This window comes from Nicotiana tabacum, chromosome 2 (genome assembly GCF_000715075.1).
Source record: "Nicotiana tabacum cultivar K326 chromosome 2, ASM71507v2, whole genome shotgun sequence".
Taxonomy (NCBI): Eukaryota; Viridiplantae; Streptophyta; class Magnoliopsida; order Solanales; family Solanaceae; genus Nicotiana; species Nicotiana tabacum.
In genome coordinates, this window is record NC_134081.1 from 101206527 (window position 1) to 101225519 (window position 18993).

General features: G+C 41.5%; 1 long non-coding RNA gene across 4 annotated transcripts; it reads right to left on the reverse strand.

The window, feature by feature from the left end:
* Window positions 1–12648: 12648 nt before the first annotated feature.
* LOC107799469 (uncharacterized) lies at window positions 12649–15638 on the reverse strand. Of its 4 annotated transcripts, none has more exons than XR_001651126.2 (6): window positions 15406–15638; window positions 15186–15261; window positions 14985–15106; window positions 14256–14305; window positions 13480–14121; window positions 12649–12882 (listed from the first exon to the last, which is right to left on the reverse strand). It is a non-coding gene; the product is annotated as an uncharacterized LOC107799469 (long non-coding RNA). The 4 variants fall into 4 exon arrangements; XR_001651127.2 differs by having other exon boundaries at window positions 13480–13674; window positions 14009–14305; XR_001651124.2 differs by having other exon boundaries at window positions 13480–14305; window positions 15477–15638.
* Window positions 15639–18993: the final 3355 nt, after the last annotated feature.

An 18993-nucleotide genomic window follows, 5' to 3' on the forward strand; every position in this document is an offset into this window, starting at 1 on the left:
GCAATAGGAATTCTGCGGTCTGCACATTTATCTTGCGGCCGCAGACCCCTTCTTCACCAATGAAACCCTAGATCACTTTATGCGGACGGCACAATTAAACCCGCGGCCGCAAAATCCAAAAAGGCATGAACAATCCATTATTTCTATCTAGGTTTTGCAATTCTTGTGCGAATTTCGACATGGTAACAACATAAAGGCATGAAAATACATTAACCCAATCCCCATAGAACATGTACTAGTTAACCCACTTCGGATTTACCCCCACATGAATGCAAAATTGAATTCTATTAACAAATGGCTTAAAAATAATTAAAAAACTACAAATTAAACTAAAAAAATAAAAAAATTCTAACTAGGAATTTAAGCATACCAGATGTGAATGAGTGCAAAGGTTAAGTGATCACAATTGTTGGGCGTGTGGACAGATGGTTCACCAAGAAATTTCAATATAGTGCACGTTTTTGTGCTCAGAGAGGGAAAAGTGTAACAGTTGCACTGGCCCTCTATTTATATTAATGATTTTCTAAGGGAAGGAGGAGCGAATGCGACCGTACAATTTCGGTTACGGTTCGCACTCTGTTACCTGGTGAGCTTAAGTTGGTGTCTTATCTGTGGTCCGCAGAATTTTGCGTGCGGCCGCAAATTTCCTGTTGCGACCACAGATTGACCATTTTTCTGACTGACCAACTTCAGAGAGTTGGCATTTTCCACCTTCCATTTGTGGGGTCCGCAAGATAATTGTGCGGCCACAGAGTACTTTTTCTGCATCAACTATAAATGTGCGGTCTACACAATTCAACTGCGGTCATCGGTCCGCTAGTTCACGCAAATCCGAAGAAGTTATCGCGGACGAGCCGCACTTCTTTCAATACTTAGCCTCATTTTTGTCCACCATTCCTGCAAGTCACACTCAACCCTGTAGCATACTTCAAATCAAGTTACCACAAAAATAGCACATAACTATAAAAGAAAAAATAGGAAAAGAAACATGGGTTACCTCCCAAGAAGCGCCTGATTTAATGTCGCAGCATGATGCAAAATACCGTCAATTGAAATGAATGACCGCCACGACGTGGCTATCTCCAAATTTTCCCTAATAGTGCTTCACCAGGTGACCATTGACTCGAAATACTTCATTGTTTTTGTTCTTCAAGTCCAATGCGCCAAAAGGTGTCACACCCACAATTTCAAAAGGACCACTCCATTTAGACTTTAATTTCCTGAGAAGCATCCTCAACTTTGAGTTGAACAACAATACGAGATCGCCCACCTTGAACTCTTTGTTCCAATTGTATTTGTCATTAAGATATTTCATCTTTTCTTTGTATAAGGATGAACTTGCATAAGTATGGTACCAGAACTCATCCAATTCATTCAAATGTGCAACCCTCAAGTTAGCGGCTACATCCCAATCAAGATTCAACTTCTTTAGAGCCCACACGGCTTTGTACTCAAGTTCCACCGAAAGATAATAAGCTTTTCCGAATACCAACCGGTATGGAGACATTCTGATAGGTATTTTGTAAGCCGTCCGATAAGCCCGTAATGCATCATCATGCTTCTTGGACTAATCCGTCCTATTAGCATTCATTGTTTTGGACAAAATACTCTTTATCTCCCAGTTGGAGACTTCCACTTGACCGCTAGCTTTGGATGATAGGGAGTTGTGACTTTATGAGTAACACCATATTTGATAAGTAAAGTGTTGAAAGCCTTGTTGCAAAAATGTGACCCCCATCGCTTATAATAGCCTGCAGAGTACCAAACCTTGTGAAAATATTCTTCTTCAAGAATGCCACCACATTTCTCGCTTCATTGTTGGGTAGAGCAATGACCTCCACCTATTTGGACACATAATCCACCACGATCAAAATGTAGGTGTTTCCACAAGAACTCACAAAAGGACCCATGAAGTCAATACTCCACACATCAAAAATATCAATCTCCAAAGTGGTGGTGAGGGGCATTTCATTTTTCTTTGAGATTTCACCGGCCCTTTGGCATTCATCACATCTTTGTTACTAAATCACTTACATCCTTGTAAAGAGTGGGCCAATAGAAACCACAACTAAGCATTTTGGTTGCTGTTCTCGCTCCACCATGATGAGCACCACATGGCGAAGAATGACAAGCCCCAAGAATTTCACCTTGTTCTGCTTCAGGTACACATCTTCTAATCACCCTATTTGTACAAATTCGAAAAAGGTATGGTTCATCCCAATAATAATCTTGATAATCCCATTTGAGCTTCTTCCTTTGGTTTGAAGAGAACTCATCCAGGATGATACCACACACAAGGAAATTTTCTAGATCCGCGAACCGTGGCACCTCCTTCATTGAAAATAGTCAAGAGTTGCTCATCGGGGAAGGAGTCATTGATTTCAAGGCCATCATGCGGCCTCCCCTCCTCCAAACGAGACAAATGGTCTGTCACTTGATTTTCACTCTATTTTCTATCTTGGATGTCAATATCAAACTCTTGCAACAAAAGCACCCATCTCATCAACCGAACTTTGGAATCTTTCTTGCTCATAAGATAACAAAGTGCCCCTTGATCCGTGTGGACAATAACTTTTGCACCCAACAAGTACGGGTGAAACTTCTCAATTGCAAACACAATGGCAAGGAGCTCTTTCTCCGTAACGGTATACTTGACTTGGGCACCATTCATGGTCTTACTAGCATAGTAGACCGGATGAAAAATCTTGTTAATGTGTTGCCCCAAAACAGCCCCAACCACTACATCACTTGCATCACACATGAGTTCAAAAGGGACACTCCAATTTGGAGCGGTGATAATGGGAGTAGTTGTCAACTTGAACTTTAACAATTCAAAGGTTCTCATGCAATCATCATTGAAGTTAAACTTAGCATCTTTCTCAAGAAACTTTCACAACGGGTTTACCACCTTAGATAAATCTTTGATGAAACGCCGGTAAAACCCCGTGTGGCCTAAGAAAATCCGCACACCCTTCACCGAAGTTGGAGGCGAAAGTTCAGAAATCACCTCAATATTTGCCTTGTCAACTTCAATTCCATTCTTTGATATTTTGTGGACAAGGATAATGCCTTCCTCGACCATGAAATGACACTTCTCCCAATTGAGCATCAAATTTGTTTCGTCACATCTTGCCAGCACTTTATCTAAATTTGCAAGACAATCATTAAAAGAATCTCCAACCACCGAGAAGTCATCCATGAAAACTTCAAGGTAGTCCTCCACCATGTCCGTGAAGATAGCCATCATACACCTTTGAAAAGTCGCAGGTGCATTGCACAAACCAAATGGCATCCGTTTGAAGGCGAAAGTACCATAGGGACATGTAAAGGTTGTTTTCTCTTGATCCTATGGAGCATTAAGGATTTTTTTGTAGCCCGAATACCCATCAAGAAAGCAATAGAAAGCATGGTCGGCCAATCTATCAAGCATTTGATCTAATAAGGGAAGTGGGAAATGATCCTTCCTTGTGACTTTGTTGAGCTTGCGATATTCCATACACACTCTCCAACCGGTCACCGTTCTTGTAGGAATCAACTTATTCTTGTCATTAGTGACCACCGTCATGCCCCCTTCTTTGGGACACATTAAACCGAAGAAGTCCACGAACTATCAGAAATGGGGTAGACAACTCCGGCATTCAACCACTTGATAATCTCCTTTTTGACAACTTCTTGCATAGCATCATTGAGTCTTCTTTGATGTTCAATAGATAGTTTGGTACCTTCCTCCAAGTTGATCTTATGCATGCAAAATGTGGGGCTTATCCCCCGAATATCTGCCAATGTCCATGTCACGACACAAAATCCTAACTTGCTGTGATGGTGCCTATCGTGGTACTAGGCAAGACGATATTTAAAAATATTTCCAAGAATTTTAACAAAAAACAAACTTAAGCATTTTAAACAATAAAAGATTTCATAAACGGGATAGAAACCCAAAATACAATGCGAAAGTTCCCAACCATCAGGATGTCATAGAGTACATGAGCATCTATACATCACAAGTCTGGAAAATACTGTCTATGATAATCTGAAACTAAATACAATAAGCAAAAAGATAGGGAAGGAGTAACAAGATATGCAAAACTCCAAGCAGCTACCTCGATAGAGTTCGAGAATCCGAACTCCACAACTCAACAACCGCCGTGACCAGAAGCACCTGGGTCTGTACACAAGGTGTAGCGTGAGTACAACCAACTCAGTAAGTAACAAGACTAAATAAATAACTGAAAGTAGTGACGAGCTTCACATTTATAGTTCGATTACAGTGATTTCAACATAGGAAAGTAGGCATGCTCTCAAGTTCGATAAATTAGGTCACACAGTTATTCCATGACAAGTTTAAGTGAAACAGAGTGTAATATCTTTCAGAAATTTCAAGACAATGATACATGTGTCACGACCCAAAATCTCACCTATTGTGATGGCGCCTATCTCCATACTAGGGAGGCCGACAATCTCAATAAAATCCCGTATCTTTTATGTTTAAAAACAAAGTGATTAAATTCGGCGGAAGAAAGTTCACAAATACATATATAAAGACTCCCAAAACTCGGTGTCATTGAGTACATGAGCATCTAAATGAATACAAAGTTTGACTTGTAAAATAACTGTCTGAAACATAGAACAGTACAATAACTAAACATGAAAGGAATAAAGTCTGCGGTCTTCAAGCAGCTACCTTGATAGTCTCCAACGAAAAGAACTCTGAATTCTAACAGCCATCGTATCCGAGAGCACCTGGATCTGCACACGAGGTGCAGAGTGTAGTATGAGTACAACTAACTCAATAAGTAACAAGACTAACCTCTCGGCTGAAAGAAATGATGAGCTCCGCAGGTTCAGTCTAGTATAAATAATGGTACAGAAATGTAGGCATGCTTTCAAATTTAACAGTTAAACTCAGTACAAGTGAAATAGGTCAATAGTGCATGATATGAGGAATATGACATCTCAGTAAAACGGACCTTATGTAAATACTAGTCACAAATTATCTGGTCACTCGGTACTGTTTATGGCCAATCCAGCCCGGGGTGTTCCAACCCATATATAAATACACATCGACTGGCAGTCAGTCACCTAGTACCGTATAAGGCCAATCAAGCCCTGGGATAATTTTATCCCCAAATATAATTGATACAAACAAGATCCATGTTCAGGTAAACTTATTACAATTCAAATAAGTAAGGCAAGTCCATGCCTTGGGAAATCCATCCCGAATATATATAATCATCGCAAGTAAGGCAAGTCCATGCCCTCGAAAGTCCATCCTGAATATATATAACCATCTACGCTCACTGGAGGTGTACAGACTCCGAAGGGGCTCCTTCAGTCCAAATGTAATATAAAGCCAATATGGCCTACAACAGGCGGGCAGTCCCGATCCATATAATAATAAATCCTATAAGGCTTGCTGCAGGCAGGCAACCCCGATCCATAAAATAGTAAAGCCAATAAGGCCAGCTGCAGCGAGTAGCCCCAATACAGATCAATAATAATATAAAAAGCCATTCTGGCCTGCTGCAGGCGGGCATCCCCGATCCATTTAATAATAACTTATATAGAGCAAAATGGCCTGCTGTGTTGCGCAACTCAATCCCACAAATATCCTCACAATGGACAATTATTATTACTGAGTATGAAATGTATATTTTAGAATAATTAATTCAACAGTATCACGACCCCATGGGCCCTAAAATATCGGCACATAGCCTAAACATGATCTTTATTACTAGCCTCGGCTTAATTCCTCTAACACGTGCCGCATGATCAGATAATAACATGATTCTTTAATTTTACTACTTCACAGGATTTATTCAAGACACACTTTCTGTGGTGCACGTCTACATGTTCGTCACCTATCGTGTGTCTCACCTCCAAACAATTCATATCATACCAAATTTGGGGATTCATACCCTCAGAACCAAGTTTAGAAGTGTTACTTACCTCAAACCGTGTAATTCTTTACTCTGGTATGCCTTTGCCTCGTGAATTATCCTCCAAACACCTCGAGTCTAGCCATAAATAATTCGATTCAGTCAATACCAATTATTGTAATAATTTCATACGGAAATACTAATCTTTCAATAAAAATCCGAAATTAACTTCAAAAATCGCATGTAGGGCCCACGTATCGGAACCCGAAAAAAGTTATAAAATATGAACGCCCATCCAACCACGAGTCCAACCATACAAATTTCACCAAATTCCGACATCAACTCAACCCTCAAATCTTATGTTAAAGTCTTTGAAGATTTCTACCATTTTCAACTCAATCTTTACCCATTTGAACTCAACAATCTTTTCACAAACCTTATTGGTATGTATAAATAATACTATTACACCCAAGAATCATACTCTTAATCACCCATATTTATCCAAACTCGAAATTGAAGACTAGAGGTTAGAACCTTACCTCTTGGGTGAAGATCTTGTGATATTTCCTTGTTGGATCTCAAAGCTTGAACAAGATCTTGATGAACAAAGCACTTCAGCTTATTCCTCTCTCTAGAACACTCTCCCTTCTCTCTAAAAATATCAGATTTTTGCTCCAAAATGAGTCCCAAAGCCTATTTATTAAAATGGGGTCGGGTTATGAAAATAGAAAAATTAACCCTCCGAAAGCAAGTCTGCGGTCGCATAATGGACCGCAGAATGGGTATGCGGGTCGCAAAATGCACCGTAAAATCGATACCCAAAAGTGGGCTTCACGGGACAGGTCTGCGGCCATTTTGCGGTCGTATAACTACTTCTGCGATCACATAATGGTTTTGCGATCGCATAATTGGTCGCAAAATTGCATTTTTTTAGACTTTGGTAATTTGGTCATAACTTCTTGTAGGAATGTCGAAATGACAAACGGTTTGAAGCGTTAGAAACTAGACTCGATGATCTTTCATTTGATAGGTAGATATTCTCGTTCAAAGTTGGGTCTTGTGCGAACTCACTTGAAACTTTAGTCTATTATGAAATTTCCAACTTCTACATTCGATGCCGAAACCTATCGAATCAAGTCCGATTGACCTAAAATTTTGCACACAAGTCATAAATGACAGAACGGACCTATTCCAATTTCCAGAATCGAATTCCAATCCCGATATCAAAAAGTCAACCCCCCGGTCAAACTTTCCAAAAATTTAACTTTCGTCATTTCAAGCCTAATTCTACTACGGACCTCCAAATAATTTTTCGGACACGCTCCAAAGTCCAAAATAATCATACGGAGCTATTGGAATCATCAGAATTCAATTCCGAGGTCGTTTACACATAAGTGAATATACGGTCAACTTTTTCAACTTAAGTTTTCAATTATGAGACTAAGTGTCTCATTTCACTCCGAAATCCTTCCGGACCCGAACCAACTAACCCGATAAGTCATAAAGCAACTGTAAGGATTAAATTGAGCAGTAAATAGGGGAACGAGGTTGTGATACTCAAAACGACCGATCGGGTCGTTACAACATGGCAGCTAAGTGCAATAATAATGAAATCAAATTCATCCTCTTAGGGCCACAGTCACTCCGCCCTCCTATTCACTCAACACTCAGAACTCGGCACTCACACTCAGTAGGTACCTGCACTCACTGGGAGTGTGTACAGAATTCGGAGGGGCTCCTTCAGCCCAAGCGCTATAATTCGCACGGACAACTCACGTGCAACACAGATAACTCACGTGCTATTGTATAATATCTGGATCCGCACGGACAACTCACGTGTTGTAGTATAATATCTGGATCCGCACGGACAACTCACGTGTTGCACGGACAACTCGCGTGCTATGGTATTAATATCTCACAACCAGGCCCTCGACCTCACTCAGTCATCAATCCCTCCAGTCTCTCGGGCTCTCAATAATCATGAAAGTCAGTCCCAACAGAAATGATATAATGTATCAACAAAGAACCATAGAGACTGAGATATAATAAACAAGTAAAACTTTGACTGAGTACAAAATAACAATTTAGCAAATAATTCAACATGTACACGACCTTTGTAGGTCCCTACAGTGTCAAAACATAGTCTAAACATGATTTGTGGTTCAATTTCTCTACTACATGGAGAATGAACAGACAACAACAGATTATTCAACTATATGGTTCCACATAATCTGACCAAGTCACAATTTCTACGGTGCATGTCCACACGCCCGTCTCCTAGCATGTGCATCACCTCAAAACCAAATACATAACATGTAATACGAGGTTTCGTACCCTCAGAACCAAATTTAAAACTATTACTTACCTCAATTCGAGCAAATCTCTACTCCAACACACCCTTGCATCGCGAAACGGCCTCCGAATACCTCGAATCTAGCCATAGACAATGCGATATAATTAATACGGGCTAAAGGAATCAACTCCATAAGAAATGCTAAGCTATTAATCAAAATAAAAAATCGGCTCAAAAGCCTCCCCCGAGCCCACGTTTTGAAATTCGATAAAAGTCACAAAACCCGAAATCCCACTCATCCTCGAGTCTAACCATACTAAATTTATCAAAATCCGACACCAAATCGTCACCCAATTCCCCAAATAAAACACTCCAAATACCTAGCCTCAAACTCCCAATTTACACCTTAAATACACACCAACTATGTGGAAAAATCAATGGGGAAGCAAGATAATTGATCAAAAATGAGCACAAGAGACTTACCTCAAGAATCCCCTCGAAAACCCTCTCAAAAATTGCCTAGACCGTGCTTGAAATGTTTGGAATGAAGCCAAAATCGCGAACCCTTGTTTTAATAATCTGCCTAGGGTTTCCGCTTATACGAACACTTAACCGCTTCTGCGGCGTCGCAGAAACGACATCAGCCATGCATCTGCGGTCCACATCGCTTCTGCGGACTTGCTTTTGCGAGCATCCAAGCCGCTTCTGCGGTCCCAGCTCATTTGCCTACTTCCGCTTCTGCAGTCCTCCTGCCGTATCTGCGGTCACGCAGATGCAGAACTCCCTATCGCACCAGCGCACCTTCCACTTCTGTGCTCCTCTCACCGTAGGTGCGAAAAATGCTTCGCACCTGCGATCAAAGCTCCGCCGGTGCGGTTACACCAGCAGAGGTCCAACTATAACTTTTGATCTGTTAACTATCCGAAATGAACCTGAGGCCCCCGGGACCTCAACCAAACATACCAACAAGTCTAAAACCTCATACAAACTTAGTCTGGCCCTCAAATCACATCAAACGACTTCTAAAACACAAATCGCACCCCGATTCAAGCCTATTAAATCTAAGGAAATTCAACTTCTATAAATGACGTCGAAACCTATCAAAACATGTCCGATTGACCCCAAAGTTTGCACACAAGTCACATTTGACATTACAGACCTACTCCAACTTGAGGAATCGGAATCCGACCCTGATGTCAAAATGTCCTCTCTCGGTCAAACTTCCCAAAAATTCAACTTTCGCTATTTCAAGCCTAATTCCACTACGAACCTCCAAATCACAATCCGGACACCCTCCTAAGTCCAAAATCACCCAACTGAGCTAACAGAACCATCAAAATTCTATTCCGAAGTCGTTTACTCATAGATCGACATCCGATTAATCATTTCAACTTAAGCTTTCATCCTTGAGACTAAGTATCGCATTTTATTCTGAATTCACTCCGGACCAAACCAACTACCCTAGAAAGTCATATAACTGCTATAAAGTACAAAATGAGTGGTAAATGAGAAAACAGGTTTACAACTCTCAAAAACGATCGGCCGGGTTGTTACGTCCTCCCCCTCTTAAACAAACGTTCATCCTCGAACGGGTCTAGAAACGTACCTGCAGTCCCAAATAGGTGTGGATATCTGCCCCGCATCTCCCGCACGGTCTCCCAAGTAGCCTTCTCAACTGGCTGACCTCTCCATTGCACCTTCACTGAAGCTATGTCTTTTGACCTCAACTTATGAAACTGCCGACCCAAAATGGCCACCGGCTCCACATCATAAATCAAATCACCATCCAACTGAACCGTGCTGAAATCCAAAACATGAGAAGGATTGTCGATATACTTCTAGAGCATAGAAACATGAAACACTGGATGCACACTCGACAAACTAGGTGGCAAGGCAAGCTTGTAAGCCACCTCCCCAATCCTCTAAAGTACCTCAAACGACCCAATATACTGAAGGCTCAACTTGCCCTTCTTTCCGAACCATAACACCCTTCATGGGTGAAACCTTGAGCCATGAAACCTTTCATGGCTTCTCCGCAGCCATGAAAGCAACATCACAGACCTTCATGTCGGCATAACTCTTATGTCTAGATTGCGCCATGCAAACCTGCTCCTGAATCATCTTAACCTTGTCCAAAGCATCCTGGACCAAGTTAGAACCCAATAGCCTAGCCTCACCAGGCTCAAACCAACCCATCGGAGATCTACACCGTATCCCATACAAAGCCTCATACGGAGCCATTTGGATGCTCGATTGGTAGCTGTTGTTGTAGGCAAACTCCGCGAGTGGCAGAAACTGATCCCAAGAACCCCCAAAATCAATGACACAAGCACGTAGCATATCCTCCAATATTTGAATAGTGCGCTCGGACTGTCCGTCCGTCTGAGGGTGAAACGTTGTGCTCAACTCAACCTGGGTACCCAACTCTCGCTGCACGGCTCTCCAAAACTGCGATGTGAACTGCGTGCCCCGATCTAAAATGATGGACACTAGCATGCCATGGAGGCGAACAATCTCTCGGATGTAAATCTCAGCCAACCGCTCCGAAGTATAAGTCGTTCCAATTGGAATGAAGTGCGCGGACTTGGTCAGCCGATCCACAATCACCCAAATAGCATCGAACTTCCTCGAAGTCCGTGGGAGCCAACTACAAAATACATGGTCATCCGCTCCTATTTCCACTCTGGAATCTCTAGCCTCTGAAGCAATCCGCCTGGTCTCTAATGCTCATATTTCACCTGCTGATAGTTGAGGCACCGAGCTACAAACCCCACTATATCCTTCTTCATTCTTCTCCACCAATAATGCTGCCTCAAGTCCTGATACATCTTCGCGACACCCGGATGAATGGAATACCGTGAATGGTGGGCCTCCTCAAGAATCAACTCACGTAGCCCATCTACATTAGGTACACAAATCCGACCCTGCATCCTCAATATTCCATCATCCCCAATAGTAACATCTCTGGCATCACCATGCTGAACCGTGTCCTTAAGGACAAGCAAATAAGGGTCATCATATTGGCGCTCTCTAATGCGATCATATAAAGAAGACCAAGAGACCACACATGCTAGAACCCGACTGGGCTCCGAGACATCTAATCTCACAAACTGGTTGGCCAAGGCCTGAACATCAACTGCAAGAGATCTCTCACCAACAGGAATGAATGCAAGGCTACCCATACTCACCGCATTTCTACTCAAGGCATCAGCTACCACATTGGCCTTCCCGGGATGATACAAAATAGTTATATCATAGTCCTTTAGCATCTCCAACCATCTCCGTTGCCTCAAATTTAGATCCTTCTGTCTGAATAAGTGTTGGAGACTCTGATTATCTGTAAACACCTCACAAGACACAGCGTAGAGATAATGCCTCCAAATCTTTAATACATGAACGATGGCAGCTAACTCCAAATCATGGACAGGGTAGTTCTTCTCATGGGGTTTCAACTGATGTGAAGCATATGCAATCACTCTACCTTCCTGCATCAAGACACATCCAATACCGATTCGAGAAGCATCACAATACACTGTATAAGAGCCAGAAGCTGAAGGTAGAACTAAAACTGGAGTTGTGGTCAAGGCAGTCTTGAGCTTCTGAAAGCTCTCCTCACACTCATCCGACCATTTGAAAATAACACCCTTTTGGGTCAATTTGGTCAAAGGCGACGCAATAGACGAGAAACCCTCCACGAAGCGATGATAATAACTGGCCAAGCCGAGAAAACTCTGAATCTCCGTAGCTGAGGACGGTCTGGGCCAACTATGAACCGCCTCTATCTTCCTCGGATCCACCTGAATCCCTCACTGGACATCACGTGTCCCAAGAATGCCACTGAACTAAGCCAAAACTCACATTTGGAGAACTTAGCATAAAGCTTCTCATCCCTCAACCGCTGCAATACAATCCTCAAATTCTGGGCATGCTCCTCCTGGCTACGAGAGTACACCAGGATGTCATCAATGAACACTATGACAAACCACTAATGGAAAATGGGCCTATGGCAACATCGGGAAAACCGTTGCAAATGATAGGTAAACCGTTGCCATAGATATATTGGAACGGTTTAGCAACCGTTACATCCGCTCGTTTACCAATAGATCTAGAGCAACGGTTCTTGCGACGGCTGACCACACCATTGCCATAGCGCCAGCTATCGCAACGGCTTTTCCTCTATCTGAAGCAACGAGTGTTCATTTCAACTGCAACGGTTTAAAACTGTTACCATAGAGTTTAATGCAACGGTTGTAAATTGTTACCATATTATTTACCACGACGGTTGGAAACCGTTACCATATAATTTATTGCAACGGTTATGTATGCTATTACAACGGTTATTTACCGATATTCTAACGATTTTATTTCTATAACAACGAGTCTATTAGGCTATTGTAACAGTTTAATTGACAGTATTGCCCTGGTTATAAATAACATTTACATATATAAATATTTGTAATAACCTGGAAATTATATAAATAAAAAGATAAAACACTTCATAATCTATATTGTCCAATAAGCTAATAATACCCATAATAGCAAAATGTTTTAACCCAATCACATAAGTTTTACAGTTCAACACTTCAAAAGTTAAAGTTTCAAATGTTGATAACAAAAGACTCCTAGAACATCGACAACAATTCAAAGTTCTTCTTAATTAAGTAAGGTCTAGATCTTCACTATCTCCATCTTCACTTTTTTTAGTTGCTCCACCTACAAAAAAGGATAAATAAAGTCATTACCCTTCAAGGATTGGTTTACCATTATAAGAATGGGTATAGTCCAGGTGAAAGAAACAAGTTCACACAAACGAAGAAGCCAAAGTTTAGTAACAAATCTAAATCATCAAAACCAAACTTGTAAGCATATGCATTCAGACAAATTGAGAGTTGTCTGCTTTTCTTATTTTGAACCAACTCAAACATAAAAACATAACCAAATGAACAATCTAACAGTTTCGGTAGCCAACCAAACTAACAGTTTTCAACTTCATCGTGCTAAAGAACATGTATAGCTATATAAGGTAGTAAATTATTTTATCGTGCTAAAAACTTGAAATAAGATGGGCAAACACAATAGGTTGTCTAAAGGGCAGCACTGGAAAAGCATATAGTTCTATAGTAAAAGCTAAGTGCTTCCAGTCAAGGAATTATTGTATTGCTTGAGCATCTCCAATATAAAACTTAAACCAATCAAATAGAGTAATGAAATCTTAGATAATCCTCTGAGAGTCAAACAATCGGCGCAACAGAAATTTCCTGTAATCTTGAGTATGCCATTACTGAAGAAGCATCTGAGAGAAAAACAAACCTGAAGAGGTTCATTTTCATCAGTTGTGCCAAGCATCTCGTCTACCAAGGTCTGACGTTCTTTGGGAGTTCCGAAGCTTGATCACTTCTGCACATCATTGGAGGCAAATATTTGCTGGCTCATCTGAACTATCTGTCCCATCAGCTTACTAATTATAGACGAATGCTCCTTTGGCTTCCCATGTTTCAGTACATGCTGTAACAAAACTTGGCAGCATTAGTGAGAGGAGAACATCTGAGCTAAAACAATAAGAGAAAGAATCCATCCAGGGGAGTTGATGGCATCTCCCTCACGTACACTATAACAATGAGACATATATACTCATTGTCTGAATTCAAAATTAGATACACATGAGAGCCAAGAAGAGAGAAATAAAAGTAAATAAATAGACGTCTTTCAGACGATAACATGACAGATATTAATAAAATTGCAAATTAGATAACACTTCAAATTGAGAACAATTTAAGCTCGACAAGATAAAAGAATGCAAATAATATGGTAATCTAGAAAAGCTATATACAGAACATACCTCAAGAAAAGAATATAGACTGCTTCCTAAGAAATGAATTTAGAACTTCTACACAACTTAGCACATTATAGTATTTCAATTTAAGCTGCATACACATCCTTGGTGATTATCAGCTGCAAAATAAAGCCTATGGTGGGTAGAAATTATGACAAATCCATGATACTAAGTATTTTAGGAAAACCAGGAAGGACAAAGAAAGAATTCACGCAATAAATTTCCTTATACGAAAATGATGCCATAAAGCAACCTCATAAGTCATGTTTATTTTTCCCAAGCAAGCAAGACCAAATCTTGGATCTGCAATAGAGAAATAAAGACTCCTGTTATAATGATATAACTATATGAAGCATGCATAACGATTGGAGGTACGCTTTTCCCCCAAATATTAAATGACACTGCATATCACCAATGGAAAAACTTTTGTAGGTATGCTTTTTCCCCAAATATTATATGACACTGCATATCACCAATGGGAAAACTTTAGTATTAGTTTTTGAACCAACGGCAACAACGAAAAGAGAGCAGAAACCCAATCTAACTTCTTATCAAATTAAACTAATAAACAATCAAAATGACAAGATTATCATCCTGTAGAAAATGGGTAATATGGTTCTGATTCCAAGCTAAATATACAATTTTATGAAACAACAGAAATACCATCAGCATCACAAGTATATATTAACCACTTCTGCAAAATCACATCGTAACAGATCTGCAATTCTGCCTAGCTCTATCTGCAAAACTGGTTTTTGGCATCTCTTTTATGAAACACAAGGACCACCATACGATGACCAAGCAACACGGTTCAACTAGATTAGAGTAAAAAGTGCTTAGTCTTTGCACGCATGCTCTAACATATGTACAACGAACATATGTATGACTATACCACAGAAAAAAGAGCACTTGCTCTTTAATACTCAACAATTGCCTAAGTTGAACTGTCCTTGAAGTAAAGCATGAGTAATTTAAAGCTCACCAATTCTCATCTCGGAAAATATCTCCTCTTGGATAGCAGTGGTAGCAGCAACAGCCTCCTGCTTGTCGCTGACAAATATTAAAAAGATCTGATTTTTACAAGCTCAGATATTGCATTGATCCCTGCTCAAACATAGAGGAAGCTATTGTAAGAACTCAATTATTCTTAACACATTCAGCAATAAAAAAGAAAATTTTATACCTAGGGGATATTCTGCCTTGACAAGAAGACCGCGAAAGCTGCTACTATTCTGCTTCAAAGGCGAAAATCGTGCGACCTTTACAGTAGAAAATAGGATGAAATTAGGGTGCAATTTTATATTTTCCTCATAAAGTCGATTGCAAAAAAGGGATGAATTATAGTACAAAAATATCCTAACAGATTTCTAATTAGATTTAAAGCTTCGGCAGAAAATACTCACAACTTTAAGGAAGAGAAAATTAATAAGTTGGACAAGATGGCTTTTCGATTAGTTTTCAACTTATCTCTCACCATTTTGAGAAACCCTAGCGGATTAGCAAGATGAGTATTAACAGATTTTCCAGTTTTAACGCCGCCGTTGCCGCCGATGGTGGTTTGTCTTCTCCTCGTAATCTCCGGTAACGAGGAAGGCTATTTGGGAGAGAGAGTTATGAGTGTCGTTTGAGTGTGGTATATCACATGTAGTGTATTATTAGGTTTATACTCTTATTTTATTACATATAAAAAATAATAGAAAATTAATTAGGGTGGGTCTCTTTTTAGCAGGTGTGTCCAAAATTTGGGGGAAAAAGTAGAGGGAATTCATAACCGTTGCGATAAATCAAAAATTGCAAGTAACCGTTACTATAGTTATATTGTCATGGTCGTCTAAACCGTTGCCATAGAAACATCTATTGTAACGGTGTTTGGACTAATGCAACGGTTCAGGTGCTAAACTGTGCCGATAGTACCAATAACCTTACTCAACGGTTGGAACCGTTGCAATAGACCATCTATAGCAACGTTTACAGATCCGTTTCCATTAAAATCGTTGCTATAGCCCTAATTTCTAGTAGTGAACGAATCAAGATAAGGCTGAAATACAATATTCATCAGGTGCATGAATGTTGTTGGGGCGTTGGTCACCCCAAAAGACATCACAAGAAACTCATAATGACCATAACGGGCCCTGAATGTTGTTTTTAGAATATTCGAGTCCCGAATCTTCAACTGGTGATACCCAAACCTCAAGTCAATCTTAGAGAACACCCTCGCTCCCTGAAGCTGGTCGAATAGATTATCAATACGCGGCAAAGGACACTTGTTCTTGATTGTAACTTTGTTCAACTGCCTATAATCAATGCACATCCACGTAGTACCATCCTTCTTCTTCACAAACAGAATCGGTGCACCCCAAGGTGAAACAATAGGCCTAATAAACCCCTTATCAAGGATTTCTTGAAGTTGCTCCTTCAATTCCTTCAACTCAGCCGGTGCCATACGATATGGTAGAATAGAAATGGGTTGAGTGCCCGCAACCAAGTCAATACCAAAATCAATATCCCTGTAGGGCAGCATGTCCGGCAGGTCTGCAGGAAACACATCCAGGAAAATCTCGCACCACCGGAACAGAATCAATAGAAGGAGTATCAACACCAACATCCCTCACAAAGGCCAAATAAGATAAGCAACCATTCCCAATCATCCGATGGGACTTCAAATATGAAATCACTCTGCTGGGGACATAGTCTAGAGAACCTCTCCACTCAATCTTTGGCAGCCCCGGCATTTCCAATGTCACGGTTTTAGCGTGACAATCCAGAACATCATGACATAGAGACAGCCAATCCATACTCTAGATCACATCGAAGTCCACCATACTAAGCAATAAGAGATCAGTTCTAGTCTCCAATTCCCCAATAGTCACTACACACGACCGATATATACGGTCCACGACAATAGTATCACCCACTGGCGTGGATACATGAACAGATGAAACTAAGGACTCACGGGGTCCAGATAATGAACAAAATACGATGATACATACGAATAAGTGAAACCATGGTCAAATAATACAGAGGCATCCATATGGCATACTGAGACAATACATGTGATCAATGCATTGGAGGCAACAATATATGGTCTAGCAGCAATGGCATAGATACAGGCCTGACTGCCCCCGATTGGCCTCCCCCTATAGGGCGACCTCTAGCTGCATGGGTCCTACCCCGAACTGGCTGAGTGGGTGGTGTGACTGCTGGTGCTGGTGCCATAGGCTGAGAACTCTGTTGTGGAGCCCCACTCAACAACCTAGGGAAATCTCTCTTGATATGACCAAAGTCTCCACACTCGAAACAACCTCTCCTCTGACGGAATAGTTGCTCCTGATAACCCGAGGAACTACCTGTAGAAACCTGAGTGAAAGACGCATGTTGAGAACTCTGCGCTGGTAATGCACTGAATGAAGACTGGCTTGAGTGAGCACTATAAGAACTGTGGCTAGCTGATGCACCATGATGAGCTAGACGAGTCGTCTGAGCGGGCCTATAAGGATGACCCCTGCTGTAGTAGGACTGCCCCCAGAAGGTACACCACTGAAATCGCCCGAACCTCGAGGCCTCTTGGCCTTCCTCTCACCACGCTTCTAGCTACGGACTATCTCTCAACCGCAACTGATACATGAGGCCATCGATGAACCTCATGATCCTCTCTCTATCAGTGGGAACCAAAAAAACTACGTTGCGAGCTAACTCAGAAAACCTCATCTCGTACTGGGTCACAGACATGCCATCCTACCGAAGCTGCTCAAATTGTCTGCACAACTCCTCTCTGTGAGACTGTGGCACGAACTTCTCCAAGAAGAGAACGGAGAACTCCTGCCATATAAGTGGTGCTCCACCGACCGGTCTGCGCCTCTCATAAGCCTCCCACCATCTGAAGGCAGCCCCAGAAAACTGGAAAGTAGTGAAAGACACCCTACTGGTCTCCAGAATACCTGTTGTACGAAGAATCTGCTGGCACTTATCCAAGGATCCCTGGGCATCCTCCGACTCAGCGCCGCTAAATGATGGATGTCGAAGCCTCCCAAATCTCTCAAGTCTCCTATGCTCATCATCAGTCATAACGGGGACCACCAGAGCCTGAGTAGCTGTAACTGACTGGGCTGGTAGTACTTTCGGTGTCTGAAGTCCCTACATCACCTGCTCTGGAGTACGGACAACGGGGGTATGAGTACCTCCCCCGACCTGAGAAGTGGCTGGCGCGGCCTGGGCCGATACCACCTGAGCAAGGCTAGTGAAAATTATCAATATCTGGGCCAAAGCCTCTTGAAGGCCTGGAATCACAATGGGCACAACTGGTGCCTGAGCTGGCCCCACTGGCTCAACTATATGTGGAACCTTCTCCTGAGCCGGAGCAACTGGTGGATCTGCAGGTGCTGCTCTAGTTGTTGTACGAGCTGCACCTCTACTCCTACCGCGGCCCATACCATGACCCCTACCGCGACCTCGGTCTGTCGTGGCCCTAGCTGGTGGTACTGGTGGTTGTCCATCATGTCCGGTAGCACGTGTCCTCACCATCTGTGAGAGAATAGAATGCAGAAGTTTAGTTACCGGAATCAACAAATCTGCACGACAAGAATACAAGAATGTGAAATTTCCTAAGAGTTCGACAGCCTCTCGAAGATAAGTACATACCTCTCCATACCGATCCGCAAGACTCTACTAAACCTGCTCATGACTCGTGAGACCTATGTAACCTAGGCTCTGATACCAACTTGTCATGACCCAAAATCCTAACCTGTCGTGATGGTGCCTATCGTGGCACTGGGCAAGCCGACATTTAAAAATATTTCCAACACTTTTTAACAGAAAACGAACTTAAGTAGTTTAAACAATAAAATATTTCATAAACAGGATAGAAACCCAAAATACAACGCGGAAGTTCCCAACTACTGGGGTGTCACAAAGTACATGTGTATCTATACATCACAAGTCTGGAAAATACTGTCTATGATAATTTGAAACTAAATACAATAAGTAGAAAGATA